The sequence below is a fragment of the Euwallacea similis genome, chromosome 7 (genome assembly GCF_039881205.1).
Source record: "Euwallacea similis isolate ESF13 chromosome 7, ESF131.1, whole genome shotgun sequence".
NCBI lineage: Eukaryota > Metazoa > Arthropoda > Insecta > Coleoptera > Curculionidae > Euwallacea > Euwallacea similis.
The window spans coordinates 946,315-959,096 of record NC_089615.1 but is presented as its reverse complement, the minus strand read 5'-3'; the positions used below and the strand labels follow the sequence as shown (position 1 = coordinate 959,096).

General features: G+C 35.4%; 1 protein-coding gene across 1 annotated transcript in view; it reads left to right on the top strand.

Moving 5' to 3' along the window:
* The first annotated feature begins 1,362 nt into the window (after nt 1-1,362).
* LOC136410032 (protein Tob1-like) overlaps nt 1,363-12,782 on the top strand; it is a 47,883-nt gene continuing 36,463 nt past the window's right edge. The window contains exon 1 of the mRNA XM_066391937.1: nt 1,363-1,541. The gene's annotated coding sequence lies outside the window, so the exon portion shown is untranslated. The remainder of the gene's footprint in view (nt 1,542-12,782) is intronic.

Below are 12,782 nucleotides of genomic sequence, written 5' to 3'. Positions count from 1 at the left end.
ATTTGACCGAGATATGGGGGTTGAATATGGCGGAAGCCGCATTGAAGCTTAGTACTTTTCTTGTAATTTTAGGAACTTAAGTCTTGGTAAATTTATATGCGTAATTCTTGTGAGTCTGGAAATTCTTGTGGGGTTTAAATTTAACAGTTGTTTAATAGCGAAGGGAGCGCATAGCGCACAATATGTCGATTCGAATGCGACGCATGTAAAATTAAATAAAAATTTTGTAAAATTAAATATAATAAAAAAATTTTAAACAAAACATTTTTTTGCGCCCCCTGTATGTTTTCTTGTGTTTTTAAAATATGCGTGACACTGTCGCATTTGACAACAGTCACATTTAACTTTTAACGCTAAAACCGATATCAACGGATCACACACTTGGGATTATATTTTGGGATAACTCTGTATCGGTTTATTCTGACATCGAAAAACTCGTTCGTCATTAGAAATGAGTGATGAATTGAGCAGAGCCGGTTTCGCCTCTTTTTTGCCCAACCAGCCAAATAACAGCATTTGTGTGAATATGAAAAAACATGCGTCTTAGTCGGGAGTAGTAAACAATTGGCAGCATTTAACACGACTAAAATTGGTCTTATTTTGTGGCCGGAAGACCGCCCGCCATGTATTAGTGTCTATCACGAGATTTTGACGCCATTATTCCTATTTGACCGCCATTGATTAGTGTTTGTGTTCAAGGTCCTGATTTTATAGGAAATGAAATTTTTCTCTAACAAATCTGACCAATGAAACTTTTTGATAAGTCAGCACTGACAAAAATTTAATTCTCACTCTCACGCGCTCCTATAGAATCAGGGCCCAGGGGTCCTTTCCAGACAGTCTTAAAGCTGCCCTTCTCGGGATGACCTAGTGACCTATTGTAATGAAGTCGGTTTCATCTGTACGAACTTGGTGTAATGGCTTTATAGTTCGCATGGATCTGGACCCTATACGCATTCGGCCTCAAAATTTTGACGATTATTAGCGAAACGCACTCGTAATTTTTCCAGACTTCTTTGTTGTGATGCCTTCGTTATGTGATCAAAACAATGGATCGAAACCCCGAAAAACTTAAAAAGAAGGGATTTCATTAAATTTGTATGGCCCTTGGCATAGATGAAAATCAACATCCGCCCACATCCGCTGGACCCGAGGTAGTTTTCCAGAGGGAGATCGAGCTGGAAGCTCGCAAAGCCCGTCCCATCAGGGCGGCCAATGACGCAACTGAGCGAAGACGGCCGATAAACAAACCGTCACCTAGGCGACGACGCCGTGACGTCACCGGTGACGTAAAATCGTCGTGGAGCAAAGCTATGGCGGTTTATATATCGACGACGGGCGCCGCTCGCCGTCATTGTGCATCAGCGCTGAGCGCGACGCGAGCGTGTAGTTACTCCGCCGAGTGATATCGAACTAATCCAACTAGTCCACATTTTTTATATTTTTCTACTTTTATATCTCTAAATAATTGTATAGTTTGTTTATTTCGTGCTAAATCGCCGGTGGTCGCTCGAGTCGTTTTCCAGACGCTCTCTTCTCTGGTAAGTAGCGCCTCCTGCCGGTGTCCCCCACCATCATGACCTTATCATATGGTGCACCGCTAGGCTGATGGTGATGTAGGTTATCAGTTAGCCGACATTTCGGAGCGCGGCACGAAATGTCATCGTCAGGGTCACCTTCAGGGTTCTTCGGGAATCTTCTGTATGTTTCCAGATTTTTTTTTAATCAGATTTAGAATGGTTTAATAAAAAAAGGTTAAATGAAAATTCGATTTTGTGCTATTTATAACTCGTTCTCGTAATGGCAGCCATCTATAGAATGGCGGAATTCAGCCAGAAAAAGACAATTATTTATTTATTCTGACAATATGGACTAGATTGTTATTTCGTTAATGCGGTTTTTTCTATCGCTTTGTTATCTATAGTATAAAGGGAAGAATACTTAAATATTTCTAGTAACTTGAGACTGCAGTTACTCATAACTTATAATGCAGGATTGTGCAAAGGATGCACACAATTAGAAAAAACAGTCCCGATGAAACTTTTCTGAACTTGAACTAATCTGAGCAAAAATTGATTTTTGCCCTCAAAAAAAACCCTTCCCCATTCGAGCTGAGATCTTTAATTTTTACCCATTTGTCTCCTGAGGAAATCGCAACAAAAGGAGCGACAGTTTTGAGGATTTTTTTGAAAATTCCTCAAAACTTTCCTCGTACAACCGATGCCTTATTCAGATGAAGATCCCTGTGGTTTAAAGATGGGAATAGGATACACTGTACTTGTTTAAGTTGAGGTTATTAATATTTCCTTTTTTGCACATTATTACCTAATTATGAGTATGCTCCTATTATATAAGTCAAACAAGATTAATGACACAATACAGCTAATGATTTTTTCAAGTGTTTGTTTCCGCAATTAACCTTCGATATACCTCATACATTTCTCCAATTTTGACGAATTAATACAAATTTATTGGTTTTATTGTCATTTAAAAGCCATTTGCATATTTGTTTTTTTTTTGTATTATTAGTAGTTATCGGCGTATTTATCTTTAAATAACGCATTAGCGAACCTTGAAAAAAAAAATGCAATTAGGAAGTATTTCCCATTGAAGTGTTTTTCTTGAGAAAAACTGCGAATCCTATGCCAAAATAAATATTTTCTTAACAAAGCTGAAAAGTGGGGTTGCACGAGACTCCTCGAGGGCGTATGGAGTGGATGGAGTGAGAAGGAAAAAGTAGCTCCTTGAGAGAGAACCTGCAGCGAAGCTTTTTAATTAAAAACCCAATCTAAAAATGTAAGACGGCAGTCATAAGCATAAAACATTACTATTTTTCTTTCTTCCCAATTCCTCAAATATTTTATTTGTTTGGGGATTTTTGTTACCACAAACTTTAAAATGAACTGAATATCAACCTTTGAAATTTCATCAAGAACGATTCTATTTAAATAAATACTTTTTAAGGTAGAATAATTAAACACAAGATGCTTTCCTGACAAGTGACAAAATAATTCTTTTTCGCACGGAACGGGCGTCGTCGCTTTATTGCCTTCATTATTTTTCAGGATCTTAGAACAGTTAAAACTAGCTTCGCCATTAAAATTAGTTAAATTTTATCACTGAAAGTCGGGTACCGATAATTAATTGACATTTTTTCGTTTTCGTTGCGATTACAGTTCCTTTGGCGTTACCATTTTGGGTCATAAAATTGGACTCTAAGACCTCAATGGAAACTAAGCTTTTAGCTCTTTCTGAATAAGGCTAAATATCCAACTGTTGATACTCCGGGATGAAGAATCAACGGGCAGTATTGACGATATGGGAGGGGGGGAGGTTGGGCGACGGCCCAGGGCGGCGGACTTTCCTGGTTGGCGGTTTTTCTTGGGGGTAGGGGGGCGGTGATTAAAAATTTCACCCAGGTAGCCCGACTTGCTAAGGCCGGCCCTGCTAACGAGTATGATTATGGTGTTGTGAGCTTCCGGTTTGACGTAGCCAGGAGCTTGTATGGTCTTTCTCGTAGAGCCAAAGTGCGGCGATTCCGGGAAATGGCCGCTAAAACAATTATGGCCTAAATAATTACATTTGAACCGCCCTAAGTTCGCAGTCTCTGAGATGCTATTTCGTGCAAAAACAACCAACGATCTTCCTAGCTTTAGCTCAAGTTTCTTGGTATCGTACAAAATATACGTGCAAAAATTATATCGAGAAAAATCAGTCGGTACAAGTGATGCCAGCTGAGTGCTGAAGAAAGGATTTAAGGGTGATGGCAGATTCATAAGTAAAAATACACTGGCGAGCAAAAAAATTAGATCACTTAAAAAAAGAGAAACACTTTTACAAATACATTTAATCAGGGATTTTAGTTACCGAGAAATATAATCTGTCATATATGTCAATTGTCACGTATTGTCACCGCAGTTACTACTTTTATGAAACAACGTAAATTCGACTTAATTAAAAATTCATATTTCATTGCATGTTTCATAGTTTAGTACTAATTTTTCTCTGGTTTTATGATGTATTATTTGTAGTGTTTATTTAGTAGGCCATAACACCTTTAGATCTTGTTGTTGTAGCAAGAATTGTAGCGCTGATACAACATAGTTGAGGCAAACGTAAAACTACAAGAGTTGTTGGTAAGAGGGCATATGTACCAGCGCTATCAGCAGACTGACCTGCTAACCAGAAGAACAGAATCGGGGAGAAAAAGAATTATTGCCCAAAGGGATGATCGGTTGCCGAACATTGAAGCCTCTGCGATTTTGCTGTGAAATAAATTCCGAGAAGTTCGAAATGTTAATGTTAGCGAATGAACCCTTAGAACAAGGCTTCGTGCAGCTGGATTGACTTATAGAAGCCATCATTGCACTGCCGGCGTCGAATTACAAGATTAGCTTTTGCTCGATATCACTTTGTATGGGATGATGATGGCTGGAGCAAGGTACTGTTTTCAGATGAATCGCGTTTTTAGCTTAATGGATCGGATAAAGTTTGGCGAGTATAGAGAAGACCGAAATGCTTTTAAGGACGACTTCCATTTAAAAGTAGGTTTGTTATGGTTTGGGTAGAATCCCTTCACAAGCATGCACAGAGCTAATCTTCATATAGAATGGCTCCCTTACCGCTCACAGGTACATTACGGAAATTCTGGAAAATCACGATAAGTCTTTCACAATGACTTTGGGCGAACATGGCATTTTCATGCAAGATAATGCTAGACTCCACGCAGCCAGAATTATCAGTGAATATTTGGGTGACATAGGAATTAAATGGTTTGATTGGCCAGCACTTAGTTCAGACATGGATCCCATTGAACGTGTTTAGGATGAGTTAAGGCGACGTATTCGAAAAAATACACCAGCTTTAAGAACTGCTCAGGAGCTGAAAGAGTTGCTATTGCAGAAATAAAGTAACATTAACTAGAATGTGACTGTTAATTTCATTCAAAGTATGTCTCGTCGACTTTAAGCAGTCCCTAACACAAGAAGAGGGAATACACGTTATTAGTTTTCAATTTTTTTCATTAACGTGAAGTTTTATTTATTCTTTTGTTCCGAATATAAATTACAGAAACCAAAATAAGGTTTTCGATTTAATACTGAATATTAAGTTTAGGTTACAAAATACAGTAAGATAATTTACTATCAGCAAATATAAGCCTAAAACAAAAAATTTTAAAAAGTTGCACAATTTTTAAGTGATCTAATTTTTTTTACTGGCTAGTGGCCCCATGGCGGATGGGACAACTGTCACGTTGACTTGAGTTTCATAAGACACAGATTTTAAGACCAACCATTCGTATTTTATATAATCCAACTCGGATCACTTTCGGTTACTAGAAATATCGCTCCTAGTCTATTTCCTGTACCACTCAATATAGCGATAATTATTAAAAGTGATAATTAATATTCCATTGAGTACGATCCGAACATAAAATTGTTCACATGTCCTCCCGTACTGCCACTGCCTTAATTCGAATATCCGAACGCATGCGAAACCTGTCTCCTCAATGACGTCCTCTACAACGCCGCGATGAACCTAATTAAATTAAGAGATGAATTAGCAATAATTGGACAACAAGTGAATTATATCAATTGTCACGTGAACAGAAACGTATGCATGTGACGATGGCCTTGTCCGGTTACGCCAGAGGCGCCTCGTCTCAGGCACTCAATTAGCGGATTAAATTATTTGTTCTTCAAATATACATAAGCAAATTTAAAGTCTGATACTCGATATAATTGGATTAAACAGTATTTTTATGAAAGTAGTAGGTGATTTTGAGACGTGGGAGTTTACAAAGATATGTCAGGAACCAGAACCGTAAACAAATTGTGCACGTGTCGAAAAGTGGGAAAGCCCCAAATCCTTTCTAATGATATTCGTATTGCCTCAGGTAGCGTGCTGGGCCTGTTCTTATTTACAACTGAGCACATTTAAAACACTTTTTTGAGCAGAGGAGGCGCATAGTGTCAATGAACTGCTTTATTTTGTTTTAATGCTGGTACGTTCTACGTATTTATCATAGATTTCGATGAGATTAGCACAGCCGAATAATGCCGCTGCTCCGAATTTTGAACTTACAGGAAAAGTTCCTAAAAGCTGACACTCTCGGGCATTTTAAGTTCTCGCAAATCATTAAATTGGCCGATGAGGAAAAGATAAACGCTCAGAATGAGATTAAATATGCATCATCATTAAAAAATATTATTAACATATAAAAAATCGTCATCAAACACATAAAAAATATCTGTCTGCCACTACAAAATAATAACAACTATACTGGAGATTGCCGATAGTCTAAACATGTCGAAATCAAGCCTTGGAAACAATTTCAAACAAATTGGATAAGTTAGTGAACTCTATTGGGGGGTACCACATGAACTTAGGGCACTCTCTAAACAAAAAGAAAATTACCCCTTTTTGAGACATTCGATAACAGGTAACGAAAAATTGATTATCTACAATGTCATACGTAAAAGATCTTGGATTGAGCACAAGACCCGGAAACACTCCAAAAGCGAATATTCACCAAAGAAAAGTTATGTTATCCGAGAAGTGGGATTACAAAGGTGTCGTCAACTAGATAAATTAAACAAGGAAATCAAGAAAAAGCGCCCGGGACCATTCGCCAAAAATTGCTACAACTTGGATGAGATGTTTTGCTACATCCACCCTATTTTCCAGACCTAACACCATCGAATTATAATCTGTTTCAATCGCTACAAAATGTCCTTAATAGAAAGAAAAACCATCGTAAATGTTAAAGATATAAAAACATAATTGGGTCAGTTTTTTGTCGAAAAAGAATCTAATTTTTGTAAAAGCGTTATTGAACAAAATGGGCAAAATATAATTTAACAAAGTTATCGTTTTTAATAAAAAAAAAATGTCTTTCATTTACATTATAAAATACGGAATGACTTTGTGGACAACCGGTATATAGTGTTTTGATAAAATACTTCAACAAAGGCGTAATAAAATTGTGTAATTGCCTTGTGTACGAAAAAGTGCTAGCGGATCACCTCCATGCTTATCTAAAGTAATTCTTATAATTTTTGCAATATTTTTACAAACAATGGGGTCACCTAATAAACAAGGACGAATTTATGTTTTCCCATATAGCAGCACAAAACTCTGCTTTGTCCCATAAATCTAATCGAGGCCGTCATGTTTATAGCCTTTTTGATCTGGTTTTTGTTACTTACAGGGGTCCCTAAAGTTTTCTAAAAATTTCGGCATTTGTATCAATACTGTTGATAAAATTCCGCCCCAGCGTTCTCTTCTTTTAGGTTCTGAATATTACAAAAAGTTGGCGACTTGAAACAAAAACTTTCCACATTTGGCTTCCACAAGGGGAACTCAGGAATTTTGGCAGGGCGCCATGTAATCCACTACATAAGGTTTAATATAGGCCAAGATTTGGCACAGTTACTGATTTGTGATATTTTAATGTACATCTTTCGTTTCAGTTAACACTTAAGAAAATTAAATCACAAGATAGAATAAGCATGTTTTAATTGGGTTTCTCGATGTGGCGGTCCGAGTAAACAACAATACTCTATAAAAACAATACAGTTCATTATCGACAACAATCTGAGGTTACTCATTAATTTAATAAACAACAATTTTGAAGTAATTGCGCCTTAAATATTTAGATTATTCGTGAATCACAGTCCAAAGTTTCCTGGTCGTAATGAATTTTAGTTTTCCAATCAAACAAGAATTTCCCACATGTTATGTATCAGCGTTACGTGTGAGGAGTCATAAACTCACGAATAGCTTAACATCGCCTCACATTATAGTAAACATTTGCGGAAAAAATTCCATTTGTTTTTATATTAGCGAAACAAATCTTATCTATATAATACAAATTTCACTTCAATTTAGTCAAGTAAGGTTTTTAACATGCATGAAACATATGTGATGTTTGCACAAAAATTTATCGGTTGATTTTAGCTGACGATGTTGAGTTACTACATACATGCCAATTTACAAAAATATGTTTAGTTCGGCTGCTGAGATTCGATTAGATGCAATAACATGCGGTTTCTTAAATCGCAAGGCTGCATATTAAATAGAGTTGTTACCAAGAAATCATTTATTCGAATTTTAAAGTCGTCCGCAATTCAGCAGATTATTCTAACATTTTTTAAAGAAGGCATAAATTAATGCAGAAAAGAAAGTGGGATGCACACGCTGGAAAACATTTTCAATTAGATATACTTATTTAGGAATTGGGGAAGTTCAGTAAATGGTTCGGTAAAAAGCTCTGAATTTGACATAATATACCCTCTGCTGCTTTAGGGTTTCTAAAATGGGTATTTACATAACCGGTTAGGAAACACATAATATTACTGAATATTAGCTCTATTGAATAGGATTTCACGGGACATCCCTTAGCTCCCCGCAAGGAGATAGCGTTTCTTAATACTATTTCCATTTGTTAACTAAATTATGAAGATTAGGTACTGTCATTATGTAACTAGTTGCGAAATGAAACCCGTTTAATTTTCAGTTTCGATTAAAAAAAGTGTAATTTTATTTCTCAAAATTAGAAAAAATCAATTGCGATAAAAAAAAAATTTCGTTACAGTTAACGTTGTGAAAAATATTCAATAGACCTTTTTTTTCACATAACAATGGAGCTGTTATAAAATGATTTTTATTAAAAAAAACAGTAGCGCCTGATATTTTTCGTTTAAAATGTTCAAGGTCACATCACTGGAGGCGCTGTTGATGAAATAAAAAAAGTTATTTTTCTCTTAAAAAATTAAGGATGTATTAAAAGATATATTTTTATACTTATTTTACACTCCTGAATTTTCATAAACATATTTAATGCCGCAACGTACTTATTGAACGAAAACTCTGTATTTAGGATAGGAAGTGAAAACGGACCATGTTTATATGAATTTTTTTCTTACGATGATCCACAGATTCACCCCTTAAATTTTTGACATACAATTATGAAATATTCTAAATATTCTTTCGAAATTCTTCTCAATGCACTTGAGAATATCCTCCTTTACCGTAACAATCCCCATTTGTCCACAAAAAGTCAGAAAACTAGCAAAAACTAGGCTTGCTGACTCATAAATCTGAGAGCGTAGATGTAGAAGTGCACGTGTTTTGCATTATTTTTAGGGAAGTAGGTGCTGTGGTAATTTTTGTCTCAGAGAAATGAAAATCTATATGTATAATTGGCAAGAGGAGCATTTAATACCATTTAAAAGAGGAACAAGTATCCAAGTCTAAATAATTACTTGAGAGACTTCCACATACTACATATTCCTGTAAGGCTAGAAAAGTATACAAGGCATCTTTGAAAATTCTGCTATAAATTCAGCCACGTATTCTAAGTCCCAAAATATAACGAAAACTCCACATAAACATATATCGAAAGGCGTGTAGTTTTCGATATACAAGGTATGAAAGGTTGGTTCCTGAGGATGGTTTTTTATTAATATTTTCGAAAAGTTTCGAGATAAATGAATGCAATTTTGTACTTTATTATAACTTTTTGTGCTCTTTCTGAGGCTCTATAAAGAAATTGCTACATTTTTCCAGAGGCGGGTAATACAGGGAGGTAACATTTAAAAAGCACCTATAACTTTTTTGTACTTAATTTCATTGACGATTTTATAGGAACAATATTAATCTTAAAGATTTTTACATAAAAAAGATACTTTTGTTGAAAATCGAAATCTGCAATAGTTTTCAAGAAAACTGCGATTTAACAAACCGGTGGATACTATGTTTTATTAAATAAGCATCAGATTTAAAACCCCTTTGTATTTTATTTTCATTCATCATCATTTTAATCACCAGACTTTATTAATAAATGCTGTCATATATGGAAATATAAACAAAAAATTTGTCTCAATTCAAGGTCAACCAGGATTTAATCTGATATTTATTTAATAAAACATAGTATCCATAGATTTGTTAAATCTCAATTTTCTCAAAACCTATTAAAGATTTCGATTTTCAACAAGAGTACCTTTTTTATGTAAAAATCTTCAAGATTAATATTTTTCCTATAAAATAGTCAATAAAGTTAGGTACAAAACGTTTAGATGATTTTTAAATTCTACCCCTCTGTATTACCCGCCTCTGGAAAAATGTAGCAATTTCTTTATAGAGCCTCAGAAAGAGCACAAAAAGTTATAATAAAGTACAAAATTGCATTCATTTATCTCTAAACTTTTCGAAAATATTAATAAAAAACCATCCTCAGGAACCAACCTTTCATATCCTGTATATCAAAAATAAACCACCTTTCGACATATGTTTATATGAAATTTTCGTGATATTTTGGGATCTAGAATATGTGGTTGAATTTATGGCATTATGTTTAGAGGCGCTGTATAGAATTTACAAAAAAATTTCGTGATTTCCTCCATATTTCATAAAATCTCATCTTGGTCACTAAATAATCGACCTTGTAGGATCACTTATGGAGTCCCAAATATGAAGCCTATACCAGGGATATACCGTGTAGGTGGACATAAAGCTGTAATTGTTTTTGATTTATTTCCTAAGTTATGGCAAAAAATAGAGTAGCACTAAAGCTACTAAATCTGTTTGCAGCGTGAATGCGCACATTTTCCCTCATTTAATCAAGTCTCTATCTGTTACCGTTTACGAGATCCCCATGCTATACATTCTTATCTTGCATTAAACTCCTTTGTGCCTTATTTTATTAATGTAACTTTCAAACAGTTATGAAAAATATGAAGGGAAGTGTTATTTTTGTGGGTAAAGTTGTGTGCACTAGTGCGTAATGAAATCAACTCCGTTTGAAACTCAAATAATTTCTTGAAATTATCACGGCTAATGTCAAACATTGCAGATTACAGAGAGGAGAATTTCACAATAAAAGTAACGTGCAAAATCAACACCGTGCCAGGGCTTAAAAGTTGCAGCTTACACGGCCAAACTATGGCCATTTTCATCGTTTCTCTACGAACATTGAGCCTTTTAATTTCAGCTCCGTTCATTACGTAGGCCAATTTAATTTTAAGTTTGACGAGCAAGAACTTAATATCTTTAAGTGCTTTTTATGTCCTCGGAAACTTCGGTTCGTAAATCTTCTGAGCTAAAATGTCTCGAGAAAAGTTTTAATATTTATAATTGGGTTTTTACAAAAAAATTGATATTTTATTGAACGAGATTAGGTTGCAATTTAATGGCTAATTGGATGAGGTTTGTGATGGGGACTGATTTACTATAAGGTTTATATAATTGCATTGAAAATAGGAGCGATTTTAAGGTCGATAATTTTCGGCATGCGAAGGTCGGACTATTTTCGTAATTTTATGATCCACGATAAAAAAATCCGAACTATTTTAGTTTTACGATTTATTAACTTTTACTCGTTTCCTGCCAAAACCAGCAGGTTGAACGTTTTAAGTTTCGCTGATAAAGTCACGTTTTAAAAAATCCCGTTTTAAGTTGCATGGAAATAGGAACGTTGCGTTGACCTAGAGAACTTGAAAGATATTAAGTAGGTAGGTATCCCTGCGGTCGATTCATCGAATTTATGTCAATTGGATTAAAAAGCTGCGCTCTAGCCAATGTCGTGACATTGGTTCAGAACAAACCCATTAAATGGTAAAACCGCACTGCAAAATGCAAATAGTTAATGACAAGTGATGCATGTGTTCTACGTGCCTAATTAATTGATTCTTATCATCATCGACCAAGAATTCTGCTATAGAGGTAGGTCTTCCTAGTTTCCATAAATTCTCGTTACATTAAGTCGAAACTATTTCAACCCAACGAAACAAATAAAATAGAAAAGCGACGTTTTTTGCTCCATTGAATCCCGGATAACTCGACGGAGGGGAAATTTTCTCGTAAAATACACACAGTCCAAGAATTAGGACTCGTGTGTTTTATAGGTCTGTTTAGATATACGTTTACCTAGTTTGCTAATGCTCGTGTGTCAACAACAGCATTTTAGTTTCTTGATGGTTTTCCTCTTTCCGAAGATTAGTTTTCCAGGAGGTAACTTCAGATAACATAGCGAGAGGATTGCGCTATTCTCAGTTATGGTCCTTATGAATTCTAATTTACGGAAAGTAGCTTTTTAGCTATGTTCGAAATTTAAGTAAAAATAAGTAACATTGAAATGCACCTGCTTTTATAGGACTATAAGCGCAAGTTCCAAGCACAGAATCAACATCCATGAACGCACGCTGTACATTATTAGTAACATTATTAACACCAGGTTACTAGACATCCTTTGGGTGCCATTTTAATCGTACATTCGCAACAGCAGGTACTTTTTATAAACAGCTGTTGTCCTCTCTTTTTCTGACTATTGTTGTCCAGAGCATCTGACCGATTAATACACTCACCGACGCAAAAATCGATGTATCGTAATAGATTTGTCACCGTCTTCAGAATCTACACAGAACATAAATTCGAATGATGTACACGGTACAGGTATTAAATTCGACTTGCAACATGAAGATCTCGGTAATCATCAGAGATAGGTATAGATGGGACCATGAGAAATGAAGCTGCGTTTTTCAGTGGTGGTTAATACCTAGTATTATGATTTTACGAATTCCTACTGTCTTCAAACATATCCCAGAAAAGCCAAATTTATCAATTTTAATACCTTACACGAAGGCATGAAAGCTTTTTAAAAGGTCAACATTTTTTATTATTATCGTACCGACGCTATCGCTGACACCGTCAACTGAGCTGTAATGGAAACTTATTATACGAGCTTTTTGGAACTTATTAGGACATTAATATCAGACACACAA